The sequence below is a fragment of the Heterodontus francisci genome, chromosome 9 (genome assembly GCF_036365525.1).
Source record: "Heterodontus francisci isolate sHetFra1 chromosome 9, sHetFra1.hap1, whole genome shotgun sequence".
Classification (NCBI taxonomy): Eukaryota; Metazoa; Chordata; class Chondrichthyes; order Heterodontiformes; family Heterodontidae; genus Heterodontus; species Heterodontus francisci.
The window spans coordinates 54,410,271-54,423,098 of record NC_090379.1 but is presented as its reverse complement, the minus strand read 5'-3'; the positions used below and the strand labels follow the sequence as shown (position 1 = coordinate 54,423,098).

The window sequence follows — 12,828 nt, the reverse complement described above, 5'->3', positions numbered from 1 at the left end:
ATAGGCAACAAATGCTGGTCTTGCCAGCGATGCTCATATCCCATGAAAAAATAAAAAAAAGTACATTTCATAACCTCAAGACATCCCAAAGTGTTTTACAGCCAATGGAGTACATTTGAAGAAGTCACTGCTGTAATATCAGAAGAGCAGCAGCTAAACTGTGCCCAGCAAGCTCCCACAAACATGATAGCTAAACTAAATGGACCTTGGCCTTTTCCTGTCTAGAAATTCCAATGTTCCAATCCATTAGGTGTTGGTTGAGGGATAAATCTCAGCCAAGACACTCCCCTACTCTTCTTTGAATAATGCCATTGGACCTTTTCCTTCCACCTGGGAGGGTAGACAGGGCCCTGGTTTAACGTTTCATCTAAAAGATAGCACCTCAGACGGTGTAGCACTCCCTCAGTACAGCACTGAAATGTCAGCCTAGGTTATGTACTCGAATTTCTGGAGCAATGTTTGAACCCATAACGTTCAGACTCAGATGAGACTGCTGCCGCTGAGCCACTGAAAAATCATAGAAAATACAGCAGAGAAGGAGACCGTTCAGCTCACTGTGGTTCTGTCAATTCTTCAACTGGGTCAATCTGCATCGAATTCCAATTCTTTACCCATATCTTTTTATATTCTTCATTTTCTTAATCTTAGCCAATTCCCTGTTAAATTATATTTGGCACCTACATCATTAGCCACTTGCAGTAATATATTCCACATTCAACTGGAGTATTGTGTCCAGTTCTGGGCACCACACTTTAGGAAAGATGTGAAGGTATGGGAAAGAGTGCAGAAAAGATTCATGAGAATGGTTCCAGGGATGAGGAACTTTAGTTACATGGACAGATTGGAGATGTTGGGACTGCTTTCCTTAGTGAAGTAAAAGTTGAAAGGAGATTTGATAGGGGTGTTCAAAATCATACTAATATGGATAAGGTAGATAGGGATAAACTGTTCACATGGGTGGAAGGATAAAGAACAAGAGGGCACAGATTTAAAGCAACTGGCAAAAGAAACAATAGTGGCATGAAGGAAAACTTTTTCACGCATCGAGTAGTTAGGATCTGGAATGCATTGCCTGAGTGTGGTGGAGGCAGGATCAATCAAGGCATTCAAGAGGTGATTGGATTGTTATCTGAAAAGGAAGGATGTGCAGGGCTAGAGAGAGAGAGAGCAGGGGAGTAGCACTACGTAAATTGCTCTTTCAGAGAGCCATCGCAGTCATGACGGGCCAATTCTGTAACAATTCTGTGATTGTGGTTCTAGCCTTCCACTGTCAGAAAAAAATTCTAACTCCCCCTTTTACTCTTTGAGTGATAATTGTCAACCTATACCCACTGCTACTGATTTACCAAGTAAACAATTGTCTATTACTTACCCTCTCCAAACATTTCATCATCTCCATCAGATCTCCCTTAATCACAAAAGGCCCCAGAGTGTGAGGAAAATTGTTCAAAATATTTTAAGAATGAATCAATGTTTACTGATATTCTCAGAATTATTTTTTCCCCAATATATTATAAACACAACTTTTCAAGGTATATAAGGAGAGTGAGGAAACCTGCCCTGCCAAGGAAAGCAGCTCAAAAATAAAATGAACAACTTGCCTGGTTTGATTATTTTTCCTTTCAACAATACAGAGGCAATGGTTCCACATTATTGGGCAAGGAGGTCTGATATCTACTCTATGTCTGATGCTTTCAGCTGTACTTCCCTCCACAGTGAAGATCTCAGGCATATGCACACAATACAGGGCCACTGACATTAGAAGCCTGCACACCTTTATGCAAAACCCTTGGTATGTGACTGGAGTACCCGAGGAGTGCTGCAGAGGCTGAATGCCTGCTAACAACTGGCCACTGGAGGTATTTCTGTAAAAGGTGAAACTATAATATGAAGAGCGCCACCAGGTCTAAATTGGCAAATTTTGATGCCCACTAATAATGTCAATTTTTAGAACTGGATTGCCTCTACTTATTATGAACCCTGCCCCCACCCCCCCAATCACTTACTTAGAGATCTACTTTGTTGAGACATCCAATGGCTGATTCTTTATTGGGATAAAGACCAGGGCTTTAAAAAAATGCTGATAACGTAAAAGCCGGAAGCAGCCTTTCATAGAGTTGTAAAGGCACAGAAGGAGGCCATTCAGCCCATCAAGTCCAGGCTGGTTCTCTGTAGAGCAATCCAGTCAGTCCCATTCCCCTGCTCTATCCCTATAGCTCTGAAAATGTATTTCCCCTCAAGTGCCCATCCAATGTCCTTTTGAAATCGTTCATCATCTCCGCTTCCACCACCCTTGTAGGCAGCGAGTTCCAGGTCATTACTGCTCGCTGCGTAAAAAGGTTCATTATCACATTCCCCATGTATCTCTTACCCAAAGCCTTAAGTCTGTGTCCCCTAGTCCTTGTACCATCAGCTAATGGGAGCAACTTTGCTTTGTCTAACTGTCATAATCTTTTACACCTCTATCAGTTCTCCCCTCAATCTCCTTTGCTCCGTGGAAAGCAACCCCAGCTTCTCCAACCTAGACTTGTAGCTAAAATCCCTCAACCCTGGAAACATTGGCTGCTCTGCCCAACATACTCTTACAAGATCATATCATTTAGACAAACGTACATGCAATGCTGGGACCACATTATCCATCTCTACAATAAAACAGTTTTTTAGATCATATTTGTTCTTGTTCATCCAGCACCCCTGTGGTCACTGACCTACAATGGCTCCCAGTTAAGCAATGTCTCAATGGCAATCGAGCCATGAGTATTCTACATCACCACCATGCACAGGCCTATTAATGTTTGTGAACAAGAGCAGCTTTCATAGAATGAGACAGCACAGAAGGAGGCTATTCATTCTACCATGCCTGTGCCAGCCCTATGGGGATATTATACAGGTTGGGAATTCTGCAGTGAGTAACTCACCTCTTGACTCCTCAAAGGCTGTCCACCATCTACAAGGCACAAGTCAGGAGTGTGATGGAATACTCTCCACTTGCCTGGATGGGTGCAGCTCCAACAACACTCAAGAAGCTCGACACCAACCAGGACAAAGCAGCCCACTTGATTGGCACCCCATCTACAAATATTCACACCCTCTACCACTGACGCACAGTGGCAGCAGTGTGTACCATCTACAAGATACACTGCAGCAATCCACTAAGGCTCCTTCGACAACACCTTCCAAATGCACGACCTCTACCATCTAGCAGGGCAAGGGCAGCAGATGCATGGGAACACATTACCTACAATAAGTGCTGGACTTGCCAGCAGCACTCACATCCTGAGAATAAATAATAGAAATACTAACATGGGGCATAGATTTAAGGTAAGGGGCGGGAGGTTTAGAGGGGAGTTGAGGAAAATATTTTTCACCCAGAGGGTGGTTGGAATCTGGAACACACTGCCTGAAGGGGTGGTAGAGGCAGGAACACTCACGACATTTAAGAAGTATTTGGAAGAGCACTTGAAACGCCATAGCATACAAGGCTATAGGCCAAGTGCAGGGAAATGGGATTAGTTTGGACAGGTGCTTGATGATCGGCAAAGGCACGTTGGGCCGAAGGGCCTGTTTCTGTGCTGTAAAACTGTATGACTCTATGATTTTCCAAGTCCCTCCATGGCCTTGCCCCTCTCTATCTCTGTAATGTTCTCCAAACCCACGACCCTCCAAGATAGTCGCATTCCTCCAATTCCGCCCTCTTGCACATCCCCTATTTAACTTGCTCCACCATTGGCAGTAGTCTTCAGCTACCAAGACCCTAAGCTCTGGTATTCCTTCCCTAAACCTCTCCACCTCTCTTTCCTCCTTTAAGACGCTCCTTAAAACCTACCTCTTTGACCAAGCTTTTCATTATCTGCCCTAATATTGCCTTACGTGACTCGATGGCAAATTTTGGTTGATAGCTCCCCCGTGAAATGCCTTGGGATGTTTTTACTATGTTAGAGGTGCTCTATAAATACAAGTTGTTGTAAGAATGATAGATTTGAATCAATAAAAATGCACTGTGCCCTAAGGGCAAATCCTTCAGAAATTTCCCCGTGCCTGAAAAACAGCTGCCTGACATATATTTCAGTAAAGAATATGAAAAGTGATTTTATTTTACTAGCTGCTAGGAGGAGTAATTCAGCAATTTGGCCCAAACAATACCCAGTATTGACCAATCAATCCTCTAGTTGATTTTGGTATTACGGAGTTCAGCCAGCATTAAATCAATACGTTAGGTTCCGAGTCTGATTATACAGATGAAATTACAAGCACATGAAAATGATTCTACACTAAAGAAATGTTAAGCTATTATTTGGCAAAGAAATCAGCAGCATATCAGCAAGGCTGGTGCAGCGGACACTGAACACGATGGCTGATAACAGTTCTAAAAATCAGTAAAACAAAAATTCAGTCCCAAAAAAGAAATCCGTAAACAAAAATTCAGTCCCACCCGTAACTGTTCACTTTTAAATTTCATCTAGCAGGACTTTAAGGGATTTTTTCCCCCCAAGTGACAACTCACTGTGAAGAAGTTTTACAGGCATAAACAAATATCACTTTCATTTAGAGATTTGAAACCAGTTAGGAAATGCTGGAGCTGAAAAGCGATTGTAATGCTCCAGGCATTCTTGGTTTGTTCGGTAAAAGTCATGTTGTAGCTGGCCAAGCAAGCTAAAAATGTACAACTATGTCCACCAGTGTTTAGAATAAGAAACACAAGCACTAAAATAACAGCTGCACACAATATTATAGTTACAGCTCCTAGATACAAGACCATCAAGGAAAACCAGCTTAATGAGACTAATAGGATACTGTAAAAAAAATGAACAAAAGCGAACTAATTTATCAACATAAACCTGAAGCATATGACTGTAGCAAGGCAGTACCACATGGGAAGCAGACATCAGTTGCAGCCCCCATTTTTAGTGGTTTTTAGTCCATCCACATGATGTGTTTTTATTCAATGAATTTTATTTTTACCATATAGTGTATGAAATGCCAGCTTTAGGATTTAGTTATGCTGTGCCTGTCAGTAACAGAGAATCTCCATTCTTTAAAATAATACATTTCAAAGATAGGCTGAATCCCTTCTTCACAGATGCGTCACACATGATCAAAATAAACTCCCACTGCCAAGCAGCCAAGGCATCTCAGTAGCATCACACTTTTTTTTAAAAAGAGCCAGCTTAACCTTCCTTTTTCTAATTTCCTATGTGTGGGACTAACGTGCACTGTTTTCTAAAAGCAGCAGTACCTCCCTGGAGCACTACTGGGTGGAATGAAAATCAGTTTTAATTGATATGCAGCAGATACAGCAAAAAGAGGGATTTCCTGTGCCTTTCTGTATACGTCCAGGAACAGAGGGAAAAATGTTTGGTATCCTGGAGTTTCTAAATGGGCAAATCAAAGGGACCCCAGCAAGAAATCAAAGGCCTCTGAGCTTATTGTTCTTGTTGCAAGAATCAAGCAAAAGTCACATTAAATTAACTAGAGTGACTACAACATATGCACCGCCCTCATCAAAATGTTCAGTGGAACAGTCTATTCAAAACTGTGCTATAATTCTATTGGATACTTGAGAATTTCACAACAAATCTTATAGGATTTTACTTTTTACAGGGCCCAATAGGATCATGCATGGGAATTTAAATACTGTATTTAAATTCAATTAAAGGTAGGTTGGATGACTATTGTAATCTTTTCTCAAGTTCAAAGCATCCTCTCCCCTCCCCAAACCCAAGAAAATTGGTTTCTCTTTCTAATAGGCTGAAAGCACAGGGGAATATTTCAAACCTTTTTTTTAGCCCTGCAATGAATACACAATGTTTTGAATAAAAGGGTTTATTGAGGGCTTGCAGCCTATAAAATGTCCCAAGCAGCGATTAGTGTTTAGATCTGAAAAAAAATCAACTCCCAGAAATCTCAGAAAGGAAATGACTAGCATTCTTTAAAAATTAAGCCACATGCAGTCCCTTAGCAAAAGTGACTAATCACATAAATTGTATCCTGCGGCATTGAAGGAAAGCAAACGTAATAGACTTTAAAATCTTAAATGTTGATAGAAGATGGATGGGAGTCAAACTGTTAAGTAATGTTATAGAACACAAATGTTACATATTCACAGCGACCGACCAAATACATTTACCAAAAATCCCATCGGATCAAACAACTGTGCCCTACAGGATCTTGTTGAAACTGACGAGGTTCAGTAAAACCCACAGGAATGACAGTGTTTCCAATAAGCAGCTACAGGGAAATTTGTTCCATAAGATTGTACAATTTGTGAAGTAATGTTCGAACACCTTCATAAGAACATTTATTCAATAAATAGGAAATTAAATAGCTTGCCAAAAATAAATTCCACAAGGAACAATACCATTTTTTTTTAAAGCACAGCATCTCCATTAAGTAACTTTTCTCCCCCAAAATGAATTATTGCAACTGTACAGATCTCGGGAACAACTCGCCAAAGACTATTTTTTACCAAACCAGCTCCATGAAGCCCACAGCAAAGGGGAAAAAACGAGTCAAAGCAAAACCAGTACTCTCACTCTCAATAAGTAAAAGTACTTCGCTAGATACCACGAAAGTCGTTACTGTACCTCACCTTCCGCCACAAATCCTGAGCAGTCTCGGTATTGTGTCCGCTGAAGATTCACTGAAGTAAGGAACAGTTACTGGAGCTGCTGCAAACTTCACTGCCACATCTCTGATAGTCCAGCAGGAACAGAACACATGTAGTATGCGGGTGAGTTTAGACATATGTTGGAAAGAATCGGGGGAGCAGCTGCACACGTGTGTTTTTAAACAGTTTTAGAGTAAAGTGCTCAGGCTAGTCGTATCGTACTGTTTCTCCTCCTTTTTCCTTGTCGGAGTCCCACATACATTTGTGCAGGGTGAACTCATTGGTGCATTCTCCGAGCTCCTGCTGATGTATTCCCCTCTTTTGGTTCTACTGATGGTATGTTCCACTCCCTAACATGCCATGTCCTGTCTGGCTTCGTGTGCCAGAGCTTTCATGTATACATGAGAAAGGATTTCATTCCAGGCCGGCCATCACTGCACCCTTTCTGTCAGCTTTTAGAAAGGCACTCACACAACAAATCACTGTATGCTGTTACACACCAGCCTGGAACCTTTTCCACAACCAGCTAGGGATATTCCTGCTTTCTTCCCTTTTGTTCTTGCTTGCGCTGAATTAGAAATGTTCCTTCTTTTAAACTTGTTTTAAAAGAAAAGGGTTTTTTTGACCTGCCTTTAGAAATCAGCTGAAGGCAATTTCCATAAATCATAATGCTGAACCTTAATGGCTCCATCTGCTAACATGTTACAGACAGACTTGTATATGTTGCACCCTGAGGCTGAAATATGAACACTCCTCAAAGGGATGGTCACACGATCTGAAAGGCGGGCTGGAGCTTCGACTATGCGCAGAATGAGCGCAATTTATGTAGATTGGAGGGAGGGAAGCAACGAACTTTTCTTGTTTTTGTGGCGTCTGCCAAGGTTAGATTTTGGCAACAAAAGTAGGGAAACCTACTTTACTACTTTTCTAAAGTGGCAATAAATTGAGAACTGATTTCCCCACCCCGCCCAATTTCTAAGTGTATTTACAGACTTTCAAAGCAGCCATGGTTTGCTTTTAACTTTTCTCTTGATTTGCTGGCTGCATAGATTCCCTACTATCGGCATAATCAGTTTCTGTCGTGACAAGAACGCAAAGAATGGAACCTAGAATCAGCTCCACTTTCCAGCGACATGATCGGAAAGCAGAATCGGTGTGTTGCTAGGATTACCTGCAGCTGGGATTTTTTTTTTCCAGTGTGATTATCCCCATATTCCCATCTTTGCATTCTGCCTGCTTGCAAATCCTCACTTCTGGATAAGAAAAGGGTCCACTGCAGATATCTCAATAATCTATATCAATGTCTTCTATGGCTAATCAGTAACGGTTGTTGATATGTAGATTTAGATAAAAGCACAATAACTTTCCCTTCCTTGAATCAGCTATGTACTTAGGGTAAATTTTCAACTATCAGTTTGAAAGCAATAAAACTACTAAACACCAAACTTCATGCTAACCAATATTGCATGAATGGGAATTGAGAGCACTCTGAAGCTCCTATTTAAAGGGGTGACTTGTCATTGCAGTAAAGGAGTCACTGCTGGATGAAGAAGGAGGTTACTTCAATTTTCAAATAGAGTTTTGGAGGTGCTAATGGAAGAAAAACAACAAAAAGAGGGTAATTGCCATATTAGTTCAGTCACTCTCTTCACAGAAGAGATATTCAGCTTGCTTGGCAAGAAGTGGTTACCAAAGTGAGTATAATAGCAAACATCCTGACAATGTAAAAAATAAGCAACAGAAAATCTGCCAATGTAAGGATAACCAGCATTACTCTAAATCAAAGTATGCAGGCCACTGAATGCTTCCAATTATTATTGTATGTCATGACAGAGATTCCCAGCTAAGTCCTCACAAAACAGCTTTTTTGAAATTGCATGTATGCTCATACTGCAAGAGAGCATAATTTATTACAGCCATTTCAAAATAAAGCTGTTATCACATGCCCATTTGGAAAAATGCTCCCTCAAAACTAGTTTACATAACTGTTAGTTTACTCAGACAAGCTGGCTGTGACTCATTTATGTCCTGTTCAAACTTCCAACATCTCAGCACATGTCTCACTGCTTGCAGGAGGACAAAACAACAACTTGCATTCATGCAGCTCCTTTAATGTCAGAAAACATCCCAAGGCATCTGACAGAGGTAAAATAAGAAAAAAAAACAGACACTAAGCCAAAAGAAGGAGACAGTAGGAGGGGAAACCAACAAGGAGATAGGTTTTAAGCAGAGCCTTAAAGGAGGAGAGAAATTTAGTGAGAGAATTTTAAAGCATAGCACAGAGCAGAGCATAACAGGAGGGCACAGACCAGAACAAGAGGATATTTTCTTCTTGTAAATCTCTTAATTAATGTAAATAGACCTGAGAACATGGATAGAGCAAGCCGTACTTAAACTGGAGGCCTTCCTGGACCTGAGGACTGCTACATCCTTGGTATATTCCAAGGATAATACCCACCCGCACCAGTGCAGTCATGCAAACAAAGAAAGACTTTCATTTATAGAGCATCTTGCACAATTTCAGGATGTCCAAAAGTACTTTACGAACAATGAAGAACTTTTGAAATGTAGACACTTTTGTAATGTAGAAAATGCAACAGCCAATTTGCACAACAAGCTCCCACAAACAGCTATGAAATAAGTGGTCAGATCATCTGTTTTAGGTGTTGATTGAGGATAAATATTGGCCAGGACACCAGGAGAACTGTCCTGCTCTTCTTTGCATAGGAGAGGTCATGCATGACCACTTAAAGGACAATAGCGCATGGCAACTGGAGGGCTATCTACACCAGAGCTCAGTTGGAATATCTCACATCAAAGATTAGATTGCTGCTATAGAGGCCCCAGGTTTCAATCTTCGATCTCCAGGAGACTGTCTTGACCAGTTTCAACATGATGAAGGAACGGATGTAGAAAGACAATTATACAGTCTTCACTGCCTTCACTACTACTGTGGGAGTTGCTCCCATGCAGATTACAGGACAAGTTGAGGGAGCACCCAACAAAAGGGCATCATTTGCATAGCCAGGGATGAGGCTACTGCCTCTTAAACCTGTGCTACCTCCCTCCCTCTGTAGAAGAAAGTGCATGAGACTAGGTAGACATCCCATCATTGGACATAGTGGAAGCAGCTGCTGGGCCATCCCAATCCATGCTGAGGAGATAGAGAACCACCTCAAACTCAAGAGGCCTCCATGGACACCCAGCAGCTAGCCATCTCAACTGTTCCTGTCTATGATGGCATTGGAAGGGGCTTTAATGTAACAGGTCTAATGCCACTCTCCAGAAAGATAATTACATTTGTGCCCATTCCTCACAGCCCACTGGTGTTGGGCACTTGCTCAGAGATGCTACTAGTCAGTCTCATCACAGACTAATAGTCCAATCAAGTCTTGGAAACCTTGAGAAAGTGTTCTGTTCAACGCATCTATTGCAGCGCTCTTAACTGCCACTAAAAGCCACCACTGTCCTTAGACGTCCTCTTGATGCTGTGGTAATCTCTCAGGCTGTAATAGTCTCCAAGGTGTTCTGCAAATTGTCAGAAACATCCTGCAACATGTTGCAGATGTGGGTATTGAATTCTTCCCACTTATCCATCATCTCAATCATATACGTGAAAGTCATCTCCGTTGCCTCCACATAACAGCAATGCTCCCAAATCATGGTTGTTTGGGTTTCGGAGATCTGAATTCCTGGGCTCCTCAGCCAAGGCAGTTGCTTCTATTACTTCCATAGAAGGAATGGCCTTCTCCCTCTCTTCCATTCACAGGTCATCATTCTCACCCAGTGCAAAACTTCTGTCTAAATTCTTTTTCATGGAGATGTACAGGTAAAATGCCATGATGGAATGCCTGAGAAATCCCTGAAATGGCTGCCCTCTTCCTCCTGGAGACGGGCAAGGAGGAGGCACTAAATAGTTGGCAGCAGGTGGGGAGATTTTTGTGGGGTCAGGAGAACTATTTTGTGCTGTTTCTAGAGAGGTCTCCATAACTTCCTTAAACACTATTGGTTAGGCTGCTCCATGTCTCGTGCAGGGCCCCGATTTAAATATTTTAATAAGACTCCCGCCTGTTTCAGACATTGGCCCAATTCCAGGCCTGCTCAAAAATCAACTTGGGCAGGGCTCAGGGGGCAGTAGATTTATTTTATAAAGTTTCAACTGCTTACTGTCCCGGTTTACATCATGAATGGAAGTTGTCCCTGTTGTATTTTTACACTAATTGCCTTGTCACATTGCTCAGTAGTGGACAGCTCCTAAGGAATTCACAGAATTTCCAACAGAGTTAAGACCAGATTACTAGAAAGTACATCTGACTTAAGCACTTCATCCTGGAGTCCCTTTGATGCTCAGAAAAGTCATATTTGGAGACAGCGAAACAGTTGAAAAAGGAGTTGGATTGGGTCTGCAGTGAGATCCTTAATCACTGCTTCTAAGAATTGTTGGAATTAGTGATGGTAAGTAGACAGGAAGACAGATGAAAAATACAAGACTGAAGTAAATAGCATTACATGTGGTCAAGATGTATCAGCAACAGGAATTTCTTAGTAAAGAAAAAGGATAACAGTAATTGAAAGTGGCATTGCCATTAAAACAGGAAGAGCATATAAAACACAAGATCTAAAGTCTAAAACTTATGTTTTGTCAAAGAACATAGGCATTATGTACAAAATGCTGCCTCTTTTCATTACAAGTAATTTGAGCTTCAAGAATATGAAGATAGAATCAAGTAAATGGTAGTGGTAATGTCATTTCACTAGTAATCCAGAGACCCATGCTAATACGATGGGGACATGGGTTCAAATCCCACCATGGCAGCTGGTGGAGTTTAAATTCAATTAATTAATAAATTCAATTAATTCATACAAATCTGGAATTGAAAGCTAGTCTCGGTAATAGTGACCATGAAACTACCATCAATTGTAGAAAAAAACCATCTGGTTCACTCATGTCTTGTAGGGAAGACAACCTGCCATCCTTACCTGGTCTGGCCTACATGTGACTCCAGACTCACAGCAATGTGGTTGACTCTGCACTGCCCTCTGAAATTGCCTAGCAAGCCACTCAGTTGTACATAACCACGGCACAAAAGTTGAAAAGGATTAAAAACCGGATGGAACACCTGACATCAACCTAGGCACTAGAAACGACAATGGCAAACCCAGCTCTGTCGACCCTGCAAAGTCCTCCTTATAAACATCTGGTTGCTTGTGCCAAAATTGGGAGGGCTGTCCCACAGACTAGTCAAGCAATACCCTGACATAATCATATCCACGGAAACATACCTTACATCCAATGTACCAGATACCAGCATCACCATTCCTGGTTATGTCCTGTCCCACTGGCAGGACAGACCCACCAGAAGTGGCAGCACAGTGGTATACAGTCAGGAGGGAGTTACCCTGAGGGTCCTCAACATTGTCTCCAGACCACATGAAGTCCCATGGCATCAGGTCAAACATGCTGATTACAATCCGCTGTCCTCCATCAGCTGATGAATCAGTACTCCTCCATGTTGAACACCACTTGGAAGAAACACTGAGGGTGGCAAGGGCACAGAATGTACTTGAGTGGGAGACTGGTATGTCCATTAACAAGAGTGGCTCGGTAGCACCATTACTGACCGAACTGGACGAGTCTTAAAGGACATCAAATGGATATCACCGAGCAGTTACAGAGTATTCTGGAGGGTGAGGGTGCACAGCCGGAGGTCGTGGTCCGCATTGGTACCAATGACATAGGTAGAAAGAGGGATGAAGTCCTGCAAAAAGAATTTAGGGAGCTAGGTAGCAGATTAAAAAGTAGGACCTCAAAGGTTGTAATCTCTGGGTTTCTTCCAGTACCACAGGCTAGTGAGTATATGAATAGGAGGTTAGAGCAAATGAATACATGGTTGAGGAGATGGTGCAGGAGGGAGGGCTTTAGTTTCTTGGATCACTGGGCGAAGGTGGGATCTGTACAAGTTGGACGAGTTGCACCTGAACCAGAACGGGACCAACATCCTTGCTGGGAGGTCTGCTAGTGCTGTTGGGTAGGGTTTAAATTAATTTGGCAGGGAATGGGATACAGAGTGGAAGCACAGTAGGCGATGATGTACAATGAAATATAAATGAGAAGCTAAGTCAATCTGGAAGGCAAAGTAAATGTAGACCTGTTAAGGCTCAAGCAAATAATGCAAGGCTGGATTGTGTCTATTTTAATGCAAGGAGTCTTACTAGTAAGA

General features: G+C 41.9%; 1 protein-coding gene across 3 annotated transcripts in view; it reads right to left on the bottom strand.

Annotated features, from left to right (window-relative positions):
- The window catches only part of frmd6 (FERM domain containing 6), a 159,379-nt gene extending 152,029 nt beyond the window's left edge, over window positions 1-7,350 (bottom strand). For all 3 annotated transcript variants that reach the window (XM_068039098.1, XM_068039099.1, XM_068039101.1), the window contains exon 1: window positions 6,590-7,350. The gene's annotated coding sequence lies outside the window, so the exon portion shown is untranslated. The remainder of the gene's footprint in view (window positions 1-6,589) is intronic.
- Window positions 7,351-12,828: the final 5,478 nt, after the last annotated feature.